The sequence below is a fragment of the Triticum dicoccoides genome, chromosome 3B (genome assembly GCF_002162155.2).
Source record: "Triticum dicoccoides isolate Atlit2015 ecotype Zavitan chromosome 3B, WEW_v2.0, whole genome shotgun sequence".
Classification (NCBI taxonomy): Eukaryota; Viridiplantae; Streptophyta; class Magnoliopsida; order Poales; family Poaceae; genus Triticum; species Triticum dicoccoides.
Window position 1 is genome coordinate 310,213,997 of NC_041385.1, and position 22,755 is coordinate 310,236,751.

Here is a 22,755-nt window from a genome sequence, read left to right on the forward strand (position 1 = left end):
ACATTCCGTTGCATCCCGAGGAACACGACACATTCCGTTGCCTCCCGGTGAACACGACACATTCCGTTGCCTCCCCATGAACACGACGATGATGTTGTTTCTCTGTTCCGACCCAGCCGTGTACACGAGCCCTTTCTCTGTTCCGACCCAGCCATGTACACGAGCCCTGGCCATACGTATGTGTGAGTAGGCGTTCGAGACCCTGCCCGTATGTACGTACGTGGCCGTATTTTCTTTCTTGCACCCTCACCACTTTACGTACGTGTACATGCTACGTGCACACCTCTACTACGACACATGCACGCCTCTACAATGACCAGTATGTACGTACATGTTCACAGCCAGAATGACAACGCTACGTACGCTTCGACCAGGTGGGTCCCAACTGTCAGGCACTTCCTTGCCTGCGAAGATGTAGCTGGTGGGTCCCAGCAGTCAGGGGGGCGAATTGTTTTTTTGCCCGGACGCACTTCCTTGCATGCGAAGATGTAGCTGGTGGGTCCCAGCAGTCAGGGGGAAACGTTTTTTTCGTGAAATACGGTGGCCCGTCCGGTGGGTCCCCGCTGTCAGGTGGAGGAATAATTATTTTGCGTGTAATAAGGAGGCACTTCCTTGCTGCGGCCGTGGACCCAGCTGTCAGCCTCTCCACATACAGTCCATGTCCGATGGAAGCCATTCCTTGACCACGTTGACCATGCCGCGCCGAGAGCTCCAGGGTCGTGGACGACGGCGAGGCCTAGGAAGGGGACGACGCGGAGCCGGGGAAGACGCGGCAGTGGATGCCCACGCGTAGAGAAGTACAAGGGTTCACTAGTTTGCTGCGGTGTGAGGCTGCCGTCGCCGCAGAATAACAGGGGGTGTGGGTTAGTAGAGGGATGGCCTGGCCAGCGGTGGGAGTAGTAGGGGGCGGTGAGGCCTCTGCCGCATCACAGCCGGCCATGGGAGGCAGGGGCACGAGGCACGACCGGCGCTGGTTTGGGCGGCTGGAGCAAGAAGACCAGAGGTTGAAGAAGCACTAAGACCGTTGGATGGACATCGTATGGTCACTGGAGCAAAATTCATGCATATTGACTAAGTTCATAAAGCCCTCCGTCCCCGTCAACTTAGTAGGCCTACAAGTCAGCCTGCCACTATACTGGGTCCCAGCTAACAGGGGGAGTATTCATTTTTTTGTGCGTAATATGGAGGCACTTCCTTGCGTGCGAAGATATAGCTGGTGGGTCCGACCTGTCAGCGGTGGTAACATTTTTTCGCGAAATACAAAGGCCCTTTCGGTGGGTCCCTGATGTCAGGTGGAGGAATCATTATTTTGCGAGTAATAAGGAGGCATTTCCTTGCGTGCGGCCGTGGACCCAGTTGTTGGCCTCTCCACGTACCGTCCACTTCAGCTGCATGTCTGTCGTTCACCACGTTGACCAGGCTGCGCCGAGAGCACCAGGGCGGTGGACGACGGCGAGGCCTAGGAAGGGAACGACACAGAGGCAGGGAAGACTCGGCAGTTGTTTCCCACGAGGAGGGGAGTACGACTGTACAAGGGTTTACTAGTTCGTCTGCCGTCGCCAGAGAATAACAGCAGGTGTGGGTGAGTAGAGGGATGGCTAGGCCAGCGATGGGAGTACGGTGGGGTGGTGAGGCCTGCGCGGCAGCACAGCCGGCCGTGGGGAGGAGGGAGCAGGCAGTCCCACCGGCGCTTGTTTGAGCGGCTGGAACAGGAAGAGCAGAGATTGAAGAAGCACGATGGCCGTTGGATGGACATCCAACAGTCACTGCTTGTGCGTCAACCTTTTTTTTAGGAAAGCCTCAAATCTGTGGAAAACAGCATACATCCCATCTGCCATTATTTCTAATAATTTATAGCCCATTTGCTAATTCTTAAGGTTTTTTGGAGCCCATATTCTTTTTGTTAGCATTACAACCCATATTGTGGCCACGGTTAAAAAATTATACGAAATTTTGCATATTTCGGTGCGGTCCGAACTGTTTTTAATCCCGAAATTTCGACTCACATTCAAACTGGTTTTAAAAATAAATGTATATCAATATAAAATCCAACAAATTCTCCACGCATAAAAATTAATGTAATTTAAGATCTCGAAATGAAAAAAAGATATTTGAAACTAATTGTCGGTTTGATGTGTTTTAAAAATGTACAACCCATTTCTCATTACTGATAGGGCATTTTCTCAGCCAGCCGAATGAAGCTCTCCTCGTCTTGGAAGATTTGCAGCCCAACAGGCCTGACAAAGTGACTTACTTGGCAAATCACAAAAAAACTGGGCTGTGGTCGTGGACCCAGTTGTCAGCCTCTCCACGTATAGTACTCTTCCGATGGAACTCGGTCGTTGACCACATTGACCACGCCGCGCCGAGAGCACCAAGGCGCTGGACGACGACGAGGCCTAGGAAGGGGACGATGCGGAGCTGGGGAAGACGCGGCAGTGGATGCCCACGCGGAGAGGAGTATGAGGGTTCACTGGTTCGGCTGCGGGTGAGGCTGCCGTCGACGTAGAATAACAGGGGGTGTGGGTGAGTAGAGAGATACCCTGGGCCGGCGGTGGGAGTATTAGGGGACAGTGAGGCCTCCGCGGCATCATAGCCGGCCACGAGAGGCAGGAACATGCGACACGACCGGCGCTGCTTTGGGCGGCTGGAGCAAGAAGACCAGAGGTTGAAGAAGCACTATGGCCGTTGGATGGACATCGTACGGTCACTGGAGCTAGAATCGTTCATATTGACTAAGTTGACAAAGCCATCCGTTCTCGTCAACTTTGTAGGCCCACAAGTCAGCCACCCACTATGGTGGGTCCCAGCTAGCAGGGGGTATTCATTTTTTGGTGCGTAATAAGGAGGCACTTCCTTGCGTGCGAAGATATAGCTGGTGGGTCCGACCTGTCAGCGGGGGGAATGTTTTTTCGCGAAATACAGAAGCCCTTCCCACGTACAGTGCATGTATAGTGTGTAATAAGGAGGAACTTTCTATGCGTGCGACCATGGACCTCGTGGGTCCCAGCCGTCAGGCTCTCCACGTACAGTGCTCTTCTGAGTTCTGATGACTCTCGTATGTTGACCACGCCGCGCCGAGCGCACCGAGGCGTGGACGATGGCGAGGCCCCAGACTGGAACGACCCGGAGATGAGGAAGACGCGGTAGTGGAGTCGCAGACAGAGAGGAGTGGGAAACTTGACTGGTTCGGGTGCAGGGTGGGCCTACACTCGACAGAGAATAACATGAGGTGCGGAGTGGAGGGATGGCCTGGCCGTCGGCAGGGTAGCATTTTGCTGAGGAGCACAAAACAACGCCGCTGGACGCCGAAGGCTGGAGCAGGCGGTTCCGGCTGCGCTGGGGGAAGAAGACAAGAGATTGAAGAAAAATGTCGGCCATTGGATGTAAATCCAACGCCTTCTTAGGCTTCGACCTACTGGCCCACATGTTAGCCAGTCCATTTGTTTTTTAGTCCATTTGGTGGGCTGGGTGAAACAATGATGTAGCATTCTATGCAGCCCATTTAAATCCCATTTGCATTTTTCTCGAAATCCGTGGACTTGCTAGGCTGGGTGAAAATATCATGTTGGGCTAGATGGAGAAACGTTATAAAAACATAAACATATGATTGCACGTCAGTAAAATCTTTGTAAGCTTATGTACGCAATCACTAGGAGTTAACTTGGCAAGTTATATATAAACAATTATTATTATTACTTTTTAAGAACTTTCAACTTACAAAATAAAATATCATTTTAATTTGATGAGTTAATAGTACATGGGGTATTATTATTTTTTAGGCTAGACGTGGGACAGTTGAGTTGGTTCTAGGGGAAAGTACTGGGAGAAAACTTAGTTTACATCGAAAAAGTAAGTGGGAGAAAATTCAGAGACCTGCTGGGTCCACCTGAGGAGAGGAATATGTTGGGAGGAAGGAGATTCAAAGCACGGCAGCCGAGTGAACTAGTTTTTTATGGACAAGTGAACTAGTTTACATACATAAGAAAATAGCCACTAAAAAAAGCAATCAGGTTAATGGGTTCTTAAAAGAAATATTTCGGACAAAACAGATAATTACGACACATAGGTTAATGCATGAAACACTCAGATGATAAAGGTGCTTATAAACAGATAAAGTACAACATCTAGACCTTCCTGGCATGCTTGATCATGACGCTGGGACTGTCCGTGTACTCGTCGGTTACGGGAAGCAGACACGCCCTCATGTCCAAGATCTGCCTGTACATGTCGTAGCATGCGTATGCGTCCTTGGCCGCGTAGGTTATGTAGGCTAGATTCAGAGGTACCTCCCACGTGTTCAGGTCGTCTTCTTTCTTGTTGGCGTATCAGGGGTCAATGATGGTCTCAGCGAGGTCAACCATGGAGTCCTTCTCCTACCCGTTGCTGATGATCTTGTATTTCTTCTGGATGTCGACAAGCTTGTTGCACCAGATGGCCGAATCGTCACGTTCTTCCTTCTCTCCACCATAGCGAAGGTGCAGTCGGCGCTGCCGATGAAACGGGCGAATGCTCCAGAACCTGGTGCAGCCATAGGACTGAGGCGAGGCAGAGCTTCATCGAGTCCGTATCGTTGGTGTACATCACATTCAACTTGGTGCAGCCATAGGACTGAACGGCGAACTAACTCCTTGCTAAAGTCCATATCCAGCAAGCTCACCCCTCGGATCGCCATTGGAGTCTCTTCAAGTGAACAAGTGTGTAGGCAGCGGCAGCAGTTCGTTTTTCAGCTCTTGGGGAACTGGATTCAACAGTAAGCTGAGTGTGTACATGCGACAATAGTTACTACCCCTCCCTCGCCCGTTGCATGCCCGGCATAAGATGCACCCTCGGCGCATTCAAACGCCTCCATTAATAAACCTACTCCGGCCACATGTCGGTTCACGAGCGGGTCTATATTGGTACTGTAATAAAAGGAGTTAGTGGTCACTTTACTTAAATTTAATTAGCTTTAATAGAAATTTATACTTAAAACAAGCAATGCATTGGCTCATTCTATCAGTGCCACGGGATCAACATGCACAACAATTAGAATTATTATTCGCATGACGCACATGATCAACACATTTGTCGCACTTTCACAAAGATAATACTACCAAGTTTGAAATGTTTGTTATGGTTGTTGTCCTCTGCATCATCATGCCGTGTTTCCCAGCTTGCAAGATTCAGAACCAACAAATAATATCCAAATAATAAGTACAACAAAGATGCCTACACATCTCATTGATTCCTAGCTTGCAAGATTCAGAACCAAGAAATAAGATCCAAATAATAAGTACAACAAAGATGCCTACACATCTCATTGATTCCCAGCTTGCAAGATTCAGAACCAACAAATAAGATTCAAATAAGTACAACAAAGATGCCTACACATCTCACTAATTCCCAGCTTGCAAGATTCAGAACCAACCCGTTAGAGCCTTTTGATAAAGTGAATATCGGGATTAAATCCATCTTCGCTAGCCATGTCATACAATCGAAGAACTTGGCGAATGCTCTTGACCGTCACAACATCTGTAGTTGAGTATTACTTTTGGCACAGCATGTTCGCACAACACAAACAAGCAGACAGGAGAGCATGATTTCACTTTAATAGCGGCCTCCTTGAACTCAACCTCCAGCTCCACTAGGATGAGGTCTGCCTGGAGTTCCATGATTCAATTCATGCGCCTTTTTCTGCAATTCACCTGAAATGAAGCAAAGATTGCATCATTCAGCTAGCAAGAAGTACTTGCTCTTGTGAGCTGGCAGGTTCTTCTTTAGTAGTTGCACTAAAATTGAGGAACATTAAGGTTGGTTGTTCGGCTCATGTAAGGTGCAACTATAATTGTCTTATCCTTTTGTGCAGTTCCACTAAAGTAAAGTGCCATTGTGGTGACAGTGACGGCTCCATCTTGCAAAGGCTAATAAAATGTTGCACGAGATTACCAACAGAACTTGACGGAGATTTTGGAAACTCCAATCACCATTTTGTGCAGTTCCACCAAAATTGAGAGATGTTGCCCACGTGACATTTTAGTTGAACTGCACAAGACACTCATTCCAAAAAAGTGTTTTGTGCAGTTCACCAAAAGGTCACAATAGCAACAAGGTGAAATGGATATCCCTATTTGCACAAAATGATAGAAAGTAAACAGTTCCTGGTCAATAAGAATATACGAAACATATACAAAATGAAAAGAAGCATCTTAATTATGTTCATGGCAATCACGCAAGGACAGTAGAAATTTTAAAACGTCAGCAATGCTTCATGTTACCAGAAGCATTACGATCAACAATGAGATTCCTCAAATATGGGATCACTTTAATGGTGGCATTGCTTGTTTATCAGACACAGTAAATCAGCAGCAACAAAAGAGTTGGTTTAAGGGCATGGGACCGCGGGGACACCAGGACACTCAGCAGCGTAAAGAAGCAACTTACTTATCATACTGGGGAAAACAACAGGAGTGCCATTTGTAACACAGTTTAGTTGCATCTTATCACTGGAGGCATTAGATTAACAATAACACTGGTTAGACATGTCCCTAAGGTAACAATGTGATCACTTCATTTTACATGCGCCCTTACATTAACAACAGCAAAAGGTTGGTATAAGGACATGCGACACTGGACGCATCAGCACAATGTACCTACAAGGAGGCATAAAGTGGTGATGCCGAGCTTGTTCACGCTATGTGAGGGCAGCAAACCTAAACTTGGAGACCTTGTACTATGTGAGGGCAGCAAATCTAATCCTAGAGACCTTTTACTATGTGAGGGCAGCAAATCTAATCCTAGAGACCTTTTACTATGTGAGGGAAGCAAATCTAATCCTGGAGACCTTTTACTATGTGAGGGCAGCAAATCTAATCCTGGAGACCTTTTACTATGTGAGGGCAGCAAATCTAATCCTGGAGACCTTTTACTATGTGAGGGCAGAAAATCTAATCCTGGAGACCTTTTACTATGTGAGGGCAGCAAATGTAATCCTGAGACCTTTTACTATGTGAGGGCAGCAAATCTAATCCTGATACCTTTTACTATGTGAGGGGAGAAAATCTAATCCTGGAGACCTTTTACTATGTGACGGCAGAAAATCTAATCCTAGACATACTCTGTTGACTTGTCCACCAGCCGCCACTTTCTATCCTTTTTTCAACCAATAATAGATTTGTTCCTTATCCAGCTTGTACTGCATTTTCCCATTATTTCCCTTTTCAACCAAGAGACCGGCTGGGTATCCGGTCTCTACTACTTTCACCATATTATTTACTCTTTGAATCAAGTCCTAGATTCATGCTACAACTTTCCCCCTTTCTTCGTTGTTTGAACAAAGCCCTAGATTTGAATGCATGAAGTAGCTTTACTTCTAATAATACTAAAAGTTTAGGTGGCTTTGGAAGAGCTGATGGGAGTAGAAAAAGATGCACATGCAGACACATGGGGAGCTGGGCCAGTAGAGGAAGGCCACTTTCAAAGAACTTATACCTGAGGGTCGCCGGGATGTCGGCGGCCGCAGGTCGGATCTGCGGACAATACGGCAGGGAGGAAGAACGGTCGGAGGACCTCCCGAGCCGGTGCTGTGTCGGAGAGAACGACACGGGCAGAGGATCGGGCCCCTCCAGCAGCTGTGGGTTTCCTCCCTCGGCGGCGATGACCATGTGAACGATGCACCTTTTAGTCCTCTACACACACCGGCCGAAGGGATCCGGCCGGATCTGTGACCAGCGGTGAGCAGAGAGAAAATGTCACTACCGCTATCTTTTTTATATCTGGAGAGGATGAGAGAATGAAGAGAGTAACCCTAGTAAAGCAAGCGCTCAGGCCCCTACGTCCATATATAGTGGAGTGATTATCTTTTTTCTCTCCACAACAAGCGTTTCAATTTGTGCATGTGGCATTAAAGAAAAGAAACTCTCTATTTAAGGTGACTACTCTACGACTCCTACTTACTACTGGTGAATAAACATATAGTAAGTACTGTATTTATATAGAACGAACAAGCTCGAACTATTTTCCCGTAGTTAAAAGTTGAGGGCGGGGCTTTTCCCGGGCTGTACGCGCGGCAGTTTTCGGCTAGGCGGTTTGACAGAGAGGCAAGGAGGGTGAGCAAGTGGGGCTGTGCGATTTGACAGCGCGTTACTGCTGGAAAGACTTGTGATATGATCACTCACTATAGTCATGAATTACTGGCGCTCCGAGCGGGGTGATACCCCCTTCTGTTCCGCGCTCTAATCTGGTGCATGACACGTCGACCCGGATGCTGGCTCTCCCACATGTCAGAGTAGTAAGAAGGAGCAAAGAATGATGTGGTATATACTAGTACTATACTACTCCCTCCGTTCCTAAATACTCCTATAAGTCTTTGGAGAGATTTCACTATGGACCACATACGGAGAAAAATAAGTGAATCTACACATAAAATGCATCTATATACATCCGTATGTGGTCCACAGTGAAATATCAACAAAGACTTATATTTAGGAATGGAGGGAGTACTACTCAGGTCGGAGGAGTGCGAACAACGGCAGCCCAGTGAACCAGCAGTTGGTAGCCCAGTGAACCAGCAATTGGTAGCCCAGTGAACCAGCAGTAGAAGACAATGTGGTGATATGGCCATAAAAGCAATGTGCTACGGTCCACACTGTAGCATGTACAGTAACACTCCTCTTTGTTTGGATCCCTGAGTTAGAGCTAGTTTGGGTTGAAATAGCCTCAAATTATCGAAACAAGAGGGGTTAGTTTGAGCTAGTTTGCTCTAACCCAGCCAAAAAAACTAGCCCGATGTAGAGGTTCTAATTGGGTTAGTTATCCTCGGGCCCACTAAAAGAGAACTAAAAAAATCTCACCTACCCACACCAGATCGCTCCCCCCTCTCGCACGACTCCTCTCTGTTCCCCATACGGCCGCTCGCCCAAGCGCCGCTCGCCCTCTCTCTCCTCCGGCCGCCCTCTCCTTTCGGCCTCCGCCACCCTACTCCGGCTGCCCTCTCCCTCCGACCTTCGAAGGTCTCCCCGCTCCCCCTTCACCAGTCGTTTTTCTCCCTCTGTCGTGCGCGACGGCGACGCATCTACCAGGGAGGTCGCAAGAGGGGTGAGTTTGTTCGTTCCTTCTCTGTCTCACGGCCATATCATTGATCTTGCTTGCTCTAGCACTAATTCTGATTTGGAAAAGTAGATCCTCATCAAACTTGCTATAGATTTGTGGTGCACGCATGGAATTGTTTGTTGCTGCTTGAGGAGGTAATAAATCTTTCTAGAGGCCCAAAGATTCAGGTCACCTTTCTAGGTATTTCAATTTCAGGCTTGCATTATTTGTAGAGGCCCAAAGATTCAGTTCACCTTTCTAGGTATTTCAGTTTCAGGCTTGCATCATTTCTAGAGGCCCAAAGATTCAGTTCACCTTTCTAGGTATTTCAGTTTCACGCTTGCATTATTTCTAGAGGCCCAAAGATTCAGTTCACCTTTCTAGGTATTTCAGTTTCAGGCTTGCATTATTTCTAGAGGCCCAAAGATTCAGTTCACCTTTCTAGGTATTTCAGTTTCAGGCTTGCATTATTTCTAGAGGCCCAAAGATTCAGTTCACCTTTCTAGGTATTTCAGTTTCAGGCTTGCGTTATTTCTAGAGGCCCAAAGATTCAGTTCACCTTTCTAGGTATTTTAGTTACAGGCTTGCATTATTTCTAGTGGCCCAAAGATTAAGTTCCTAGTCGGCGGCAAGCGGTCCTGCTACCCATGCCGGTGTCGACCTCAACTCGCAAGGGCCGGCGTCGGAGGGGTTCCTAGGGCTTGGGCTCTACAGAGCCTTCCTCTAGAGCGACGATGGCGAGCTCCTCCCTCGGTGTGTGAGGGGTTCCGGGCTCCCTCCCTATCATGAATGACTTCCGTGATGAGTTAGCTCATTCTTTGTTTCATGAAGTGTGTTTTTATTTTGTGAAGCTTGATTGACGACTTGTATGTTTAAGTGGGATATCTCATTTGTATGGACAAAGTAAAAATTATCATGTTTTGCATGCTTGATTTGTATAGATGGTTCGTTTATGTCAATTGTGAGTGGAGGAGGCCATAGAAGAGCCGACTACACCAAGAGGGTGCTTGGATCCAAGGGACTTATTTTAGTCTGACTAAAAATAGGGTCCAAAGTAGCCAAATGATTGAGATAGAGCATTTATTGTCAATCTAACCCTGCCATCCATACACCTCTTTTGTTTAGAGTTAGTTCAGGGTTAGAATCTAACTCTAACCTCTAACTGAGTTAGAGTTCTCCTCGTCTCGGTTCATCACCATCATACTTTCCCCATTCGTGTGTTTTCAGTATCCTGCAAATCAAAGAGGCCCTTTTTTGCGGGAAAAATCAAAGAGGCCCTTAGACTGGTTTAGGTCCGGTTATTTTTAATAAACGTGTTATGTCCAAAATTTAATGAACGTGCTCCGGTTTCCACGAAAATAATCCAGTTTCATGTAGTAATTCATTCATTTATTTATTCTTCTGCGGGGGGTTTGCATGTAATTCGTGAGGTCTGAAATGTAAAGTACCCCAGCATATGCTCTGAGTCGTGCATGCACTATGACCCAGATGCTCTATGTCCCACATGTCGGCGAATGGGAGCACGTGGAAATAGCCTAGGAGTACATATAGGAGGATAAATGCGTGAAAAAATATGTACTGTGAAGCGTAGCCGCGGTTCGAAAAGGAGACCTAAAGTGATGACAGCTATAGGTCGCACGCACCCAACTAGTGGTACTAGACATACGACTAAATTTTTCCCTCAAAAAAAGGAGGCATGAGTGCTCAGTACTTCTATTCTATAAACACGAGTCCCGTCTGACAACAGCGTCCGTGCTACAGCTAGCTCTCCTCCCTCGTTTCTCTCTTCTAATTCTAAACTCGGCCGACGCCCGGTGGGCGGGGTGGGTTTGCTCAACTGCGTCCCCACCTCACAGTGAAAACGTTACGACTGGAATAAAAATGCCATATACTCCCTCCGTTAATAAATATAAGCCTTTTTTGATACTAGTTCAAATGGAATACAGCATACAGATGTATGTAGACATAGTTTAGAGTGTAGATTCACTCATTTTGCTCCGTATGTAGTAGTCACATGCTGGAATTTTTAGAAAGACTTATACTTGGGAACGGAGGGAGTACTATACTAATAAAACATTAAGGCCACGAGGCGATGTAGTGCTGGTTACAGGAGGCAAGAAGAAGAGATGCATCCATCGACGACGTCCACCTCCTCGACTCAGGGCGCCGGCCCACCAAACGGCGCCTAATTAGCAGTGGCTTTCGTGGCCAGGTCGACGTGCTTCTGAACAATGGTGTCCAAAGATTCCAGCCGCTGGAAGAAGGCCAACGTCTTTCTGTCCTCGCTTGCCTTGTAGTGGCCTATGTAGACGATTTCTTCGTAGACGTGGATGTGTAGGTCGACGGTTTCTTGCATGGCGAGGCGCTGCGCGGCGAGCGCGGTCTCGAGGTGCACATTCTTTGTCGCGACCTCCGGCACCTGTAGGGCCACCAAGGCTTGAAAGAGTTCGTCACCATGTAGGCCGATGAGGGTGGAAGGCAATGAGGAGCCTGGGCGCGCGGGCTGGAGCAGTACGGCAACGTCGTCCGCGCGCTTCTTGACGGCGGTGAACTTGCGGATGGAGTTGACCATCATGTCGTCCATGCGAGAGGCGAAGCCAGCGTCGGCGAGCGCTAAGATGCCTACGGTCGCCAGCACCATCTGGAAACGCTGCACGGTGCGGGGCCGTAGGCCGGCGCCTTGGATGATTTGGCACAGCCGACTGCTGCTCGTGTCCATCGCCTCCATAGGTGCTTGTGGCTTCTGGTCACTTGGTCTTGGATTGGAGTGAGCAGTGTTGTGCAGAGACTTGGGAGTAGATGGATTGGAGTGGTGGGGCGCCTTTATTATATGAGAGTCCAAACTCTATTGCATTCACATCGTGCTGGCTCTATTCTGCTTCTCCAATTAATTCCCTCTGCATGTAATTGAGGATGCATCATTGACCGTTCAACATCTCGGGAACCGCTACCCTCTTCCTCCTTGGCATTCAAGCACCTATGGACCCGTCGACGACGAGGTGCCTATGGTGACTTCATAAATTTCAAGATGATAGTGCCGTGAGTGTATGCGTCTGTACCATGTAAAAAAAACATAAATGCGTGTCAAAAAGAGACTAGTCAGTATACTCAATATTGTGCACCTCGGAGAGGAAAACGATAGAACTAGTACATATTTATTTACGGTGCAGATTCACTCTTTTTGCTCCATATGTACTCCGTCTCGGTGTAGTCTAGTCACTTGTGGAAATCTCTAGAAGGGCAAATACTCCTTTCTGGTTTACAGGGCTATACTAGCAAGTAGTTGTACGTACTAGTACAATAGTGGGCTCACATAGCAATTTTGTCTCATGCAAGAGCCTGGCTATATGCGTGCTCCAATGTTCGCAACTGCAACATTCGGTTTGCGCTTGGCTCTTCGCCTCTTCGAGAAGACGAACAATGATGTTACTACTACTGCTTCTACACTGTCGAATCCACTGCTGTATGTCCGTCCACCGCGAGCGGGACGGATAGCTTGTTGTAGAAGTACTACTAAGCAAAATCATGTCCTCGTTTGCGAGCAACCGCGCACATGGGCGAGAGAGAAGGCATGTAGTAAAATCAAGCTTCTCCTCGTTGTAGGAGTTGACGCGACACATCATAGCACTGGCCCCACATGCTTGCCTCTAAACTTGGCTGAAAGACCCGCAATGTACAATATATTTGCTGCAACCTCTAACATTTACCCACCACAAATTAAAATAGATGTGGCCGTATGCATCGTTCTGATGTAGAGGCCGGGGAGTCCCCCATTTTCGAAAAAAAAATAAAATATATATTCCTGTCTTGACCAGATGAGCGTGCAAACTACAATCACCAGGGTGACAGGTAGGGCCAGAAGACTATTTTAATTTTTTTTAAACTTGAGACGGCCACATAGCATGGAGCCGACCCCAACGATGTTAAGCTTACAGGCACGGTACACGCTATCCTAGACTACTCTACACATGAAACTGCCACACAAGCGTCCGGGCTGCGCTTGGCTCTTCGCCTCTTCGGGAAGTCGAACAATGATGGAGTACTACTGCACTGGAGGAGTGCTACCGTACGCTTCTGGCAATCTGACACCGATAGAACTGCTGCATGTCCACCGCGTGCGGGAGGAGAGCGTGTAGCGAAAGCTTCTCCTAGTCTTGCCAGCCACAACGCTCATGGGCGAGGGAGGGATGCTCCTGCCTTTGCGTGTATGACAGGTGGGCCCGACAGGTGTCTGGCCAACCTGTCATACAGCTAAAGGCAGGTGCAGTTAAGTCCGCGAGGGAGAGGATAAACAAACTTCTCGTTGATGTACGAGTTGACGCGACACATCAAAGCACTGCACTCGATATATTTCAATAATTTGCATTTACCAATGCATTAATTACAATGCATGCATGCATGTCGTGACTCTTCTTTTGATACTTGCATGTGTTGATTTAATGCACCATGAAGTAGTACTCCCTCCGTTCCTAAATATAAGTCTTTGTAGGGTTCCATTATGAATTACATATGAATGTATATAGATGCATTTTAAGTGTGGATTCATTCATTTTGCTCCATATGTAGTCCACCTAGTGAAATCTCTATAAAGACTTACATTTAGGAACGGAGGGAGTATAAAATATGTGACGGTAAAGCTTTCTAATACCCAGGCCCAAGTCGAGAGATGGTTGTGCATGAGGAGGGTGAGATCATGCAGACCAAACAGGAATAGGACCCAACGATGGAGCTCTCTAAGGTCTCGATGGACCTCACCATGCTCCACTGCCCATTGTGCCTCCACCCCTTGACGCCTCCAGTGTATGAGGTTCGAATACACCTCGTCCGTTCGGCTGATTGAGCAAGGTGCAGGTTTCTTGATTGATGTGTTGTTCGATTGATTTCTGCAGTGCAAGGGAGGGCACCTGGCCTGCACGGACTGCCGTGTCGAGCGCCCCGAGAACCAGCGGCAGTGCCAGAAGTGCGAGCGCGGCGGTGGCTTCGACGTGCGGAACACGGCAGTGGACTCCGTCCTTTCGTCGGTGAGGGTGGAGTGCCCGCACAAAGGCTGTGGGCTCTATGTCACTTACCACAAGCTCGCCGATCACTAGAGCGTTTGTCCACTCGCGCCCTGCAAATGCCCCATGCCCGTCTGCGGCTACGAAGGCCTGCCACCGACGCTCTACCACCACATCAGCACCGCGCATCCCATGCCTGTGCACAGGATCTAGTACGGCAAGGTGCTCCAGCTGCAAGTGCCACTATCAGAGCCACGGCTCTTGCTTTTCGCGGAGGAGGACCGCCGCGTGTTTTTCTTGGTCAGCGGCGTGCTCGACATCGGTGCGCCTATTGCCGTGTCAGTCGTCTGCATCAGAGCGGGGGGGCGTCCCCACTGCCGCACTACTTGGCCAAGCTGTAGGCGAACGGCCCACCGGGGGAGCCCAAAGGCACGACCGACGCCGTCAAGGTGGAAATGGAGGTGACAAGCAGCAAGGATCCCGGCGACGTCAACGTGTAGGAGCTGACCTTCTTGACAGTTTTGCCCAAGCTGCTGGCCGGGGCTAAGCTTGTGTCCCTCCACATTCAGATTGACAAGCTTGCGTCCTAAATGTTTCGACAGTGCCTTCTATTTATCTTAGTAATATTCTAATATAGGGATTACCTTGGTCTACTTTAGCTTAAGAAATGGTGGGTTTTGGTGGCGATGCAGCAATTACTTCGACATCAGATCAGTAATTTCCAACAGTCGAACGAATATTTTGTGTCTGTTGGATATAAAGTTCCTTTGGGTAAGAAGTAGTACTTGTCATCAAAATGGATAAAAGGAGATGTATGTAGACGTATTTTAGTTCTAGATGCGTCCCTTTTTATCCATTTTGATGACAAGCACTCCCTCCGTTCCACAATACATGCCTTCCATTTGTGAAAATATAGATGTATATAGACATGTTTCAATATATAGGTACATCCATGATAGAGCCAATAGGATGGTTGAGAACACTACAATTCATAGCTACAGATGCGTGTGTGACTCCCAGATGCAGAGGCCGGGGGTCATCATCCTCCTTTTCGAGAAAAAACAGATGCGTGTGTGAGAGGACGAGTGCGTGCGTGCACCTCTTCTCTTCCTGTATAACGTACTACTAAACTCAGAGTACAAGTTTTTGTGGGTGGCACGATGGTGCGTGCGAGAAGTCCTGAAAACTAAAATTTTTGTGGGTGGCACGATGGCACGATAGGTTTAATGCGTCTGAAAAAAGGACTAGCCTAGAGCTCGCCACGCGGCTATTCCTGTCGAACGCCCCATTAACCGTAAGATATGTACACGACGGTTCCAGTTATTGCACGTACACAGCAGTACTCCCTCCTTTCCGGTTTATAGGGCTTAATTCAAAAATCTCACCAACCAAGATGGTGAGTGGTGGAATATTTTTTGTAGTTTGCAAAAACACCTAATTAATGCTCTTGTTTTTCTGAAAAATTTATGTTTATCAATGCATTAATTGCAATGCATGCATGCATAAAGTACATGCATTGGTTAATTTTCTCTTAATACTTGCATGCAATGATTTAATGCACCTTGGAATCTGAACATGTGTTGGGGAACAACCAAATTGAGCCTTATAAAATGGAAAACTAAAATTTTGAGATAATCCCTATAAAACTGGAAAAGAGGGAGTAGAAAAAGAAGTACTCCATCCGAGAATAGTGCCGCACTTCAAAACTAGAACCGTCAATAAATTTTGAGCTTGCGTCTCGTCACATTCCAAATTACTCCATGCTATATTGAATTGCAAACCTGTTCACACCGATCACAACCTAAATGGTTTCCCACTTAGGAGCGTATTAGTACCACGCTATATTGAATTCCAAACCTGTTCACACCGATCACAACCTAAACGGTTTCCCACTTAGGAGCGTATTAGTACTCGGTTATAAATACTAGTATTCCAAGATGACTGCACATTCCTCCTCAACTCCTCATCCACAAAAACAAACAAGTCATTCAGCATCCTTCCCTTGCGTCTGCCATGGCCAGCGTGACTTCTGGGTCGAGAGATTGCCACCAGGGAGAGGCAAGCATGGAAGCAGAAGCACGAGAGATGTCCCGCCTCGCTACGAGAGCAGCCGACATGTCCCGCGGTGTGGAAGTAGCAGCACAGAGGTCCCGCCGCACCGCTGAAGTAGCACGGAGGTCCCGCCGCACCGTCGATGCAGCAGACTAGTCCGGCCGCGCTGCGGAAGCAGCAGAGATGTCCCGCCGCACCACGAATGCAGCAGAGATGTCCCTCTGTGCCGCACTGGCCTGGGGAAATTTCTCGCGGGCAGGCGACGACTGTTACAGGCGCATGCATGCGATCGTCCATAGCCATATGGATCAGATCTCCGGCTGGGCGAGGATGTAGGACGACGTGAAAGCCTCGTTTGAACAGGCTACTGGCGTCATCCGGCAACTAAGGGAGGGCAATGAGAGGGTCCGGGCCGAGCGCGACCTGCTGAGGGAGAAGATCGTCCGAAGTGCAGACCAGCAGGAGGAGACCAGTGCCTTGTTGAAGAGGACCGGCATCATCGTCAAGAAACTTATGGACGAGAATGACATGCTCCGCAATGAGCGCCAAAGGCTGGTGGAGGAATCCGTGGATGTTCTCAAGCAGCGTCTTGAGGACATGAAAGAGCTCATCGCCGCTCACTGCGGAGACTAGTTCCCGCGGCCTGCAACAACGCATCAAGAAAGTAGAGATCAGCGAGCCAGATCCTTGTCTTCCTTCTTCTTTTTCCCTTGTGTATTTCAGGCATAGCCGCATGTGGCTTTTTAAATTATCTATCTAATTATGTAAGACAATTAATTGTCCTTATCTTTCTGTGGAAGATCAATGTTGCGAGGCTGGAATGAAGAAAATTCTTGCTGAGGCGACCCTGGCGTTGTTGTTCTTCTAGTTGCTGTTGGGCTTCCTTCACTTTCCTGGTTTCTTTTGATGTAATGCTCGGTTTAGGATGTGGATTGTGTTGTTGGTTGTGAAATGTTGGGTTCTAGCGCGGATGTTTGGCCTTTGTTGGCCTCTTGGGATGTTGCGATTTCAATCTAGTAGCTTTTAGTCCTTCGTGTTAGGCTGGAGTTGTGCTGAATTTCTTGTGAATTGTGGTGGTTATCATTAATGAAAATCGGAAGGGGCAAGCCCTTCTTTGATAAAAAAAATTAATCGTCCTTATATATTCATCAATCTTGCTATAAGTCGCAGTAGATGCTACATAGGTCCGTCGGATCTTACATCAAGATCCGTGCTTTCAGATTTTCTTTTTTCTCTCTTAAATCTCAGTCGAGTGAGACATAGCCATGCCATTAAACAGAGGCTCGGGCGCCATTAATGGAGACCTTGGGAGAGAGGTGGACGGCAGATGGAGGTCAAAGGCTCTCCTCCCGATAAGCACGCGTAGGGGTCTGATCGCATGCCTCTCGTACTCAAACAGCTACCCTGCACGGCGCCTCCTAGCTAATAAAAAATGGGGACGCGTGGCGGCACGTCAATGGTACTAGTAAGCAGAACACCCATGGTTTCAATAATACTTGTGTTTCCGATTGTAACGTGACAGCACTTGTTCCAAAATGACTTTGTCGATTGTTAATGTGTGCACCTTCACAAATCGGACTGCAAATTTACCACAACATGTTGGTGCCATGTCATGGCACCAAGACAAGTTTCATTATTTTCATGCGTGTTTTGGATTTACAGGAATTAAAAAACTAAGTTTCTCAATGTTTCCAACCCAGCCATGACGCCCAGAATTTTGAATTTCTTTCCCATTTCTTACATGGGACCTAGAAATTTACCCGAGGACACACATGTGATTTTTCAACCAACTTTGGTGCACTGGAACATGTGCTTGTATTTCAAATTTGAATTATGCACACAAAGGTGACACGTTCCCTCCCAGAACCACGAGCCTTCTTGAGAGAAGCTCCGATTTGCAAGAAGCTTATACCAAAATTTCTTCCTATTCGGCCAAGTTTTTTACCACGGCATGGTACTACCATGACATGACACCATGCCAAGTTTCATGATTTTAAAACCAAGTTTCTCAATTTTCTCGATCGAGCCACGATGCCCAGATGTTTGAATCTTATTATCATTTTTTGCATGGGACCTAGTAGAAATTCACCCGAGGACACAAATGTGATTTTTCAAACAACTTTGGTGCACGGGAGCATGTGCTTGTAGTTCAAATTTGAATTATGCACATTAAATAACCAAAAACACAATTAATGTGTAAATAAGGCCAAACGAAGCCGGAATAATTCCAAAATTTAACAGGGCACTCATGTAGTTCTATGTTGCCTTTGTAAATAAACTCAAGGGGGACAATGTATATCGTTTCGCACTCAAAGGTGGCACGTTCCCTCTCAGAACCACGAGCCTTCTTGAGAGAAGCTTCAGTTTGCAAGAAGTTTATACCAAAATCTGTTCCTATTCGGCCATTTTTTTACCACAACATGGTAGTACCATGACATGACATCCATGCCAAGTTTCATGATTTTCAGACATGTTTTGGATTTACAAGAATTTTAAAACCAAGTTTCTCAATGTTCTCGGCTGAGCCACGATGCCCAGATGTTTTAATTTTATTCTCATTTCTTGCATGGGACCTAGAAATTCACCCGAGGACACAAATGTGATTTTTCAACCAACTTTGGAGCACGAGAGCATGTGCTTGTAGTTCAAATTTGACTTATGCACATTAAATGACCAGAAACTCAATTAATGTATAAGAAACGACAAACGAACTCGGAATAATTCCAAAATTTAACAGGGCAGTAATGTAGTTCTATGTTGCCTTTGTTAAGAAACCCAAGGGGGGGCAGCGTATATCGTTTCACACTCAAAGGTGGCACGTTCCCTCTTAGAACCACAAGCTTCCAAATCGGCCCAATTTTTTACCACAACATGTTAGTGCCATGACATGACACCATGCCAAGTTTCATGATTTCCATCCGAGTTTTGGATTTACATGAATTTAAAATCTAAGTTTCTCAATGTTCTCGGCAGAGTCATGACGCCCAGATGTTTGAATTTCATTCTCATTTCTTCCACGGGACCTAGAAATTCAACCAAGGACACACATGTGATTTTTCAACCCACTTTGGTGCACCGGAGCATGTGCATGCAATTCATATTTAGATTATGCACATTAAAAGTCCAGAAACTCAATTAATGTATAAAAAGGCCAAATGAACCAGAAATAATTCCAAAATTTAACAGGGCACTGATAATAGTTCTATGTTGCCTCTGTAAATAAAATCAGGGGGGAGGCATCGTATATCGTTTCGCACACAAAGGTGACACGTTCCCTCTCGGAACCACGAGGCTTGTTGAGAGAATCTCCGATTTTGCAAGAGGCTTATACCAAAACTTGTCCCAATTCAGCCAAAAATTATATGTATGAAAACAGGGTTTAGATTATCCCAAACATCTCGCTACCTAGACCAATAATGTACTATGATTTGAATTCAACATAAAATGGATACAAATATTTGAATTGGAGAGCATATGGTACATGTAGTTCATAGTGAAATAAGATTACTGGTATATGCATGTCTTTTTGTTATCAAGATAATATTTAAATGATTGTATAACTTGACAACAATCGTATTCAAATAAGGAAAATTGATTAAATTTAGTCCATATGGTAGACGACAATATATATGTTCACATGGTGGAGTAAAATGTTCATATATGATGGAAGATCAAAATGTACGACTACATCAATTATAAACCGCAAGGTCACCTAATGATATATTCGAATTCAACATAACGTGGATTCAAAAATTGAAATTCGAGATCATGGCATCTGTAATCATATAAAAAGGGATATTGCTCTTTCTTTGGTGGGAATTGATTTGTTTTTTGTTGTTGTTGAGGGAAGTGCGAGTCGATTTGGTACTGTGCAGGGTAATCTTGTTCTCCCGATTTTTTTACATTTTTCTTGTAGTTTTTTCAATGGCATCTATAGCAATATAGCAAAAGGGGACATGACTCTCTAGTGTCTTGTATGAATTGTTTTTTTACACTTTAAGTTTGTTCTGCCGAACAAGGAATCCGCACCTTGTTATCCCGAAATTTTCAAGCTCGAGTATCTTTTGTCTCACCTGCTTTGAAACTCCTGCTTCTTCAACCCGCGCCGCACCTTGTTATCCCGAAATTTGGACGCGCGCGAGAACTCCCTCCTCATCTGAAATCGCTCCCGCAGCCCAGACACGCGAAATCCCACTTCTACCCCTCAGCCAAAAATGAAGCTCCACGTCGCGGTGTCAAAACCAATGGGGGTATGCTGGTAACTTACCCTACATTTCGGACAAGCGCGTCCCTAAGCTTGGCTCCCCCTCCCCCTTCGCACCCCCCCCATTCGTACACCGAGGCTGCCAAAACCTGCGAAACCCCACGCTCCTCCGTCGGCCTCCCGACCGCCGCCTAGCCGGAGACTCTTCCCCGACTACGTCGTCCATCGCAACAGCTCGCCGTCCCTCATCCACCGCACCGGATGAGGATCCGTTGTCGATCTCATCCTCCCACCGGAATAGCCGCCCCGTCCTCCACCTCCAAGGAGCTGCCCTGACGTTCGCCTCATCTATCGCGCCACCTCAATCGCCACAACACCGTCTTGACCTGCCCCGTCGGAACCGCAACACCCTCACCAATTCCTTCGATGAAGCCAAGGCCAACTCGGCGCCACCAAGGAGGTTCTGCACTCACCGCTGCATTTTATCTTTTATTCGATCTCAACGGGCTGCCGATGCTCGATACCGAGCAGACATGGCATCTCCATCGATGGTCATCGTCGGCCACATCGTACACAGCGTCTCTCCCCCATGTCATTGCTTCCTCGGCGGCGACTTCCACAATGGCACTAGCTACAGCTGCTCCAGCTCTCGCTCGCGCTTCGGCTCTGTTCTTGTTGTCGGTCGCGCTGCTGCACTGCTCCTGCTTTCGTTCGTGCTGCTGCTCTACTCTTGTTGTCGCTTGCGCTGCTGCTGCTACTGCACAACCTCCGGCAGCTACAGGAGTTGCTGCTTTAGCACTCGCTCGTGGTGCTACTGCATGACTTGCTCTCTGCTAGTGCGTTCCCTGCTCGAGCGTCTACTGATTTAGATCACTGCTTCTCTGCTACTAGTGCTCGAACACCCTAAACATCTATTGCAATCCTCTGTTACTAGTTCAATCAGTTTTGACAGTAAAATTCAGTTTTGACTGTGAAGTTCATTTTCTTCAGTTAAGTTCAGAGTGAACAGTACTTACAACATCTGTCGGAGCGGCCGTGGCGCGGCTGATGTGTTTTACATCTAGCACTTTTTGGTGATGTATTTTACATCATCTATTGCAGATGATATTAGGGTCCCACTTCAGATTAACATTGTCTGTCTTGTCATGCTTCAGCCTCGTCGCCGTACACCTTAGCGGAGCTGCTACAACGATGGAACCGTCCATCACAGTGGAGCACTACCCTCGGCGTCGTTTCCAGAGGCATCAGATCTTCTTCCCCGCCTCCGACAGTCACACCAGCATCATCACCATCCTCCACGTCCAACCCAATGATGCTGAGGTCCACAAGGCTATGCCAAAGTGGTTGTACACTTGTCGCATCACTTTGTTTCTCCATTCCTTTGTTCTTCCAATTCATGTGAGCCAAACACCCAGGTTGACTGAAATCCTATGTTTCCAAATGCTATGTTTTGCACGTGCATTCCTATCCTATTCATGTGTTTTTCCTGTCCCTGCGTTTATAGAATCCTCCAATTCTAAGGAGCCCTTACAGATTTACTTCATTTTCAGATTGGCGTCAAAGAAAACTTTGTGTGTTATGTCATGCTCCTACCGTGCCGTCATCCACCCCAGCTGAGGTGCACCGTCGACAGAAGCGTTCAATGCAGCAGAATCCCCCCTGCAGACTTTCTTTCGCCGCCTCAGATCATCTTTCCTGTTGCCGGCAGCCACGCCAATTGCATTGCCATCATCAACTGAGGAGATGAACCTGAGGAGTACATAGTTCCGGAAGAGAGGTCGTAGTCTTTCGTGTTTGCTTACTTTATACATCGGTTATTATTACCTGCTACTTTATCATTCAATCTTGAGTTTTGAATTGCCCATGGGTCTCATATCGAGCCAGCAACGAATAGTATCTGTCTACTATCTGGTTCATCTGGGGTCTTCTATGTGGTTCATGTTGGGTGGGCAATAAACAATAGATGATCCATTGTCTATCTTTTTAAACTGAAGCTATAATCTACCTGCTATCATTAGTTTTGGATCCATCCACTCGTTTGCTACCATCAGTCTTGATTTTTGCATGCACCCCTTAGGCCTTACAAAATCTAACTATTTTTTTATTATGCATGTCAGATATTGTACACAATCGTACTGAACATGTAGAGAAAAAGAGAAGACCGTTGCGTGCAAATATAAGGTCATGCAGATGCTGCTCCATGGTGGGCGAAGTGGCCCCCCTCTCCTGCATTTCCAGATTGTATTCCAGAGGAAGATAACTGTTCAGATGGAGATTCAGAAGGAGCTGACCACGCCTGTTTACCACCTGAGGTGTTTGCTCTAACCTGGCATGCTGATGTTGGTCATATCATGCATATGGCGCCTTGCATTGCTTACATTATACATCTTATATGTCATCAGCTTAGTTTAGATTTTCTTTGTGTGAATGCGA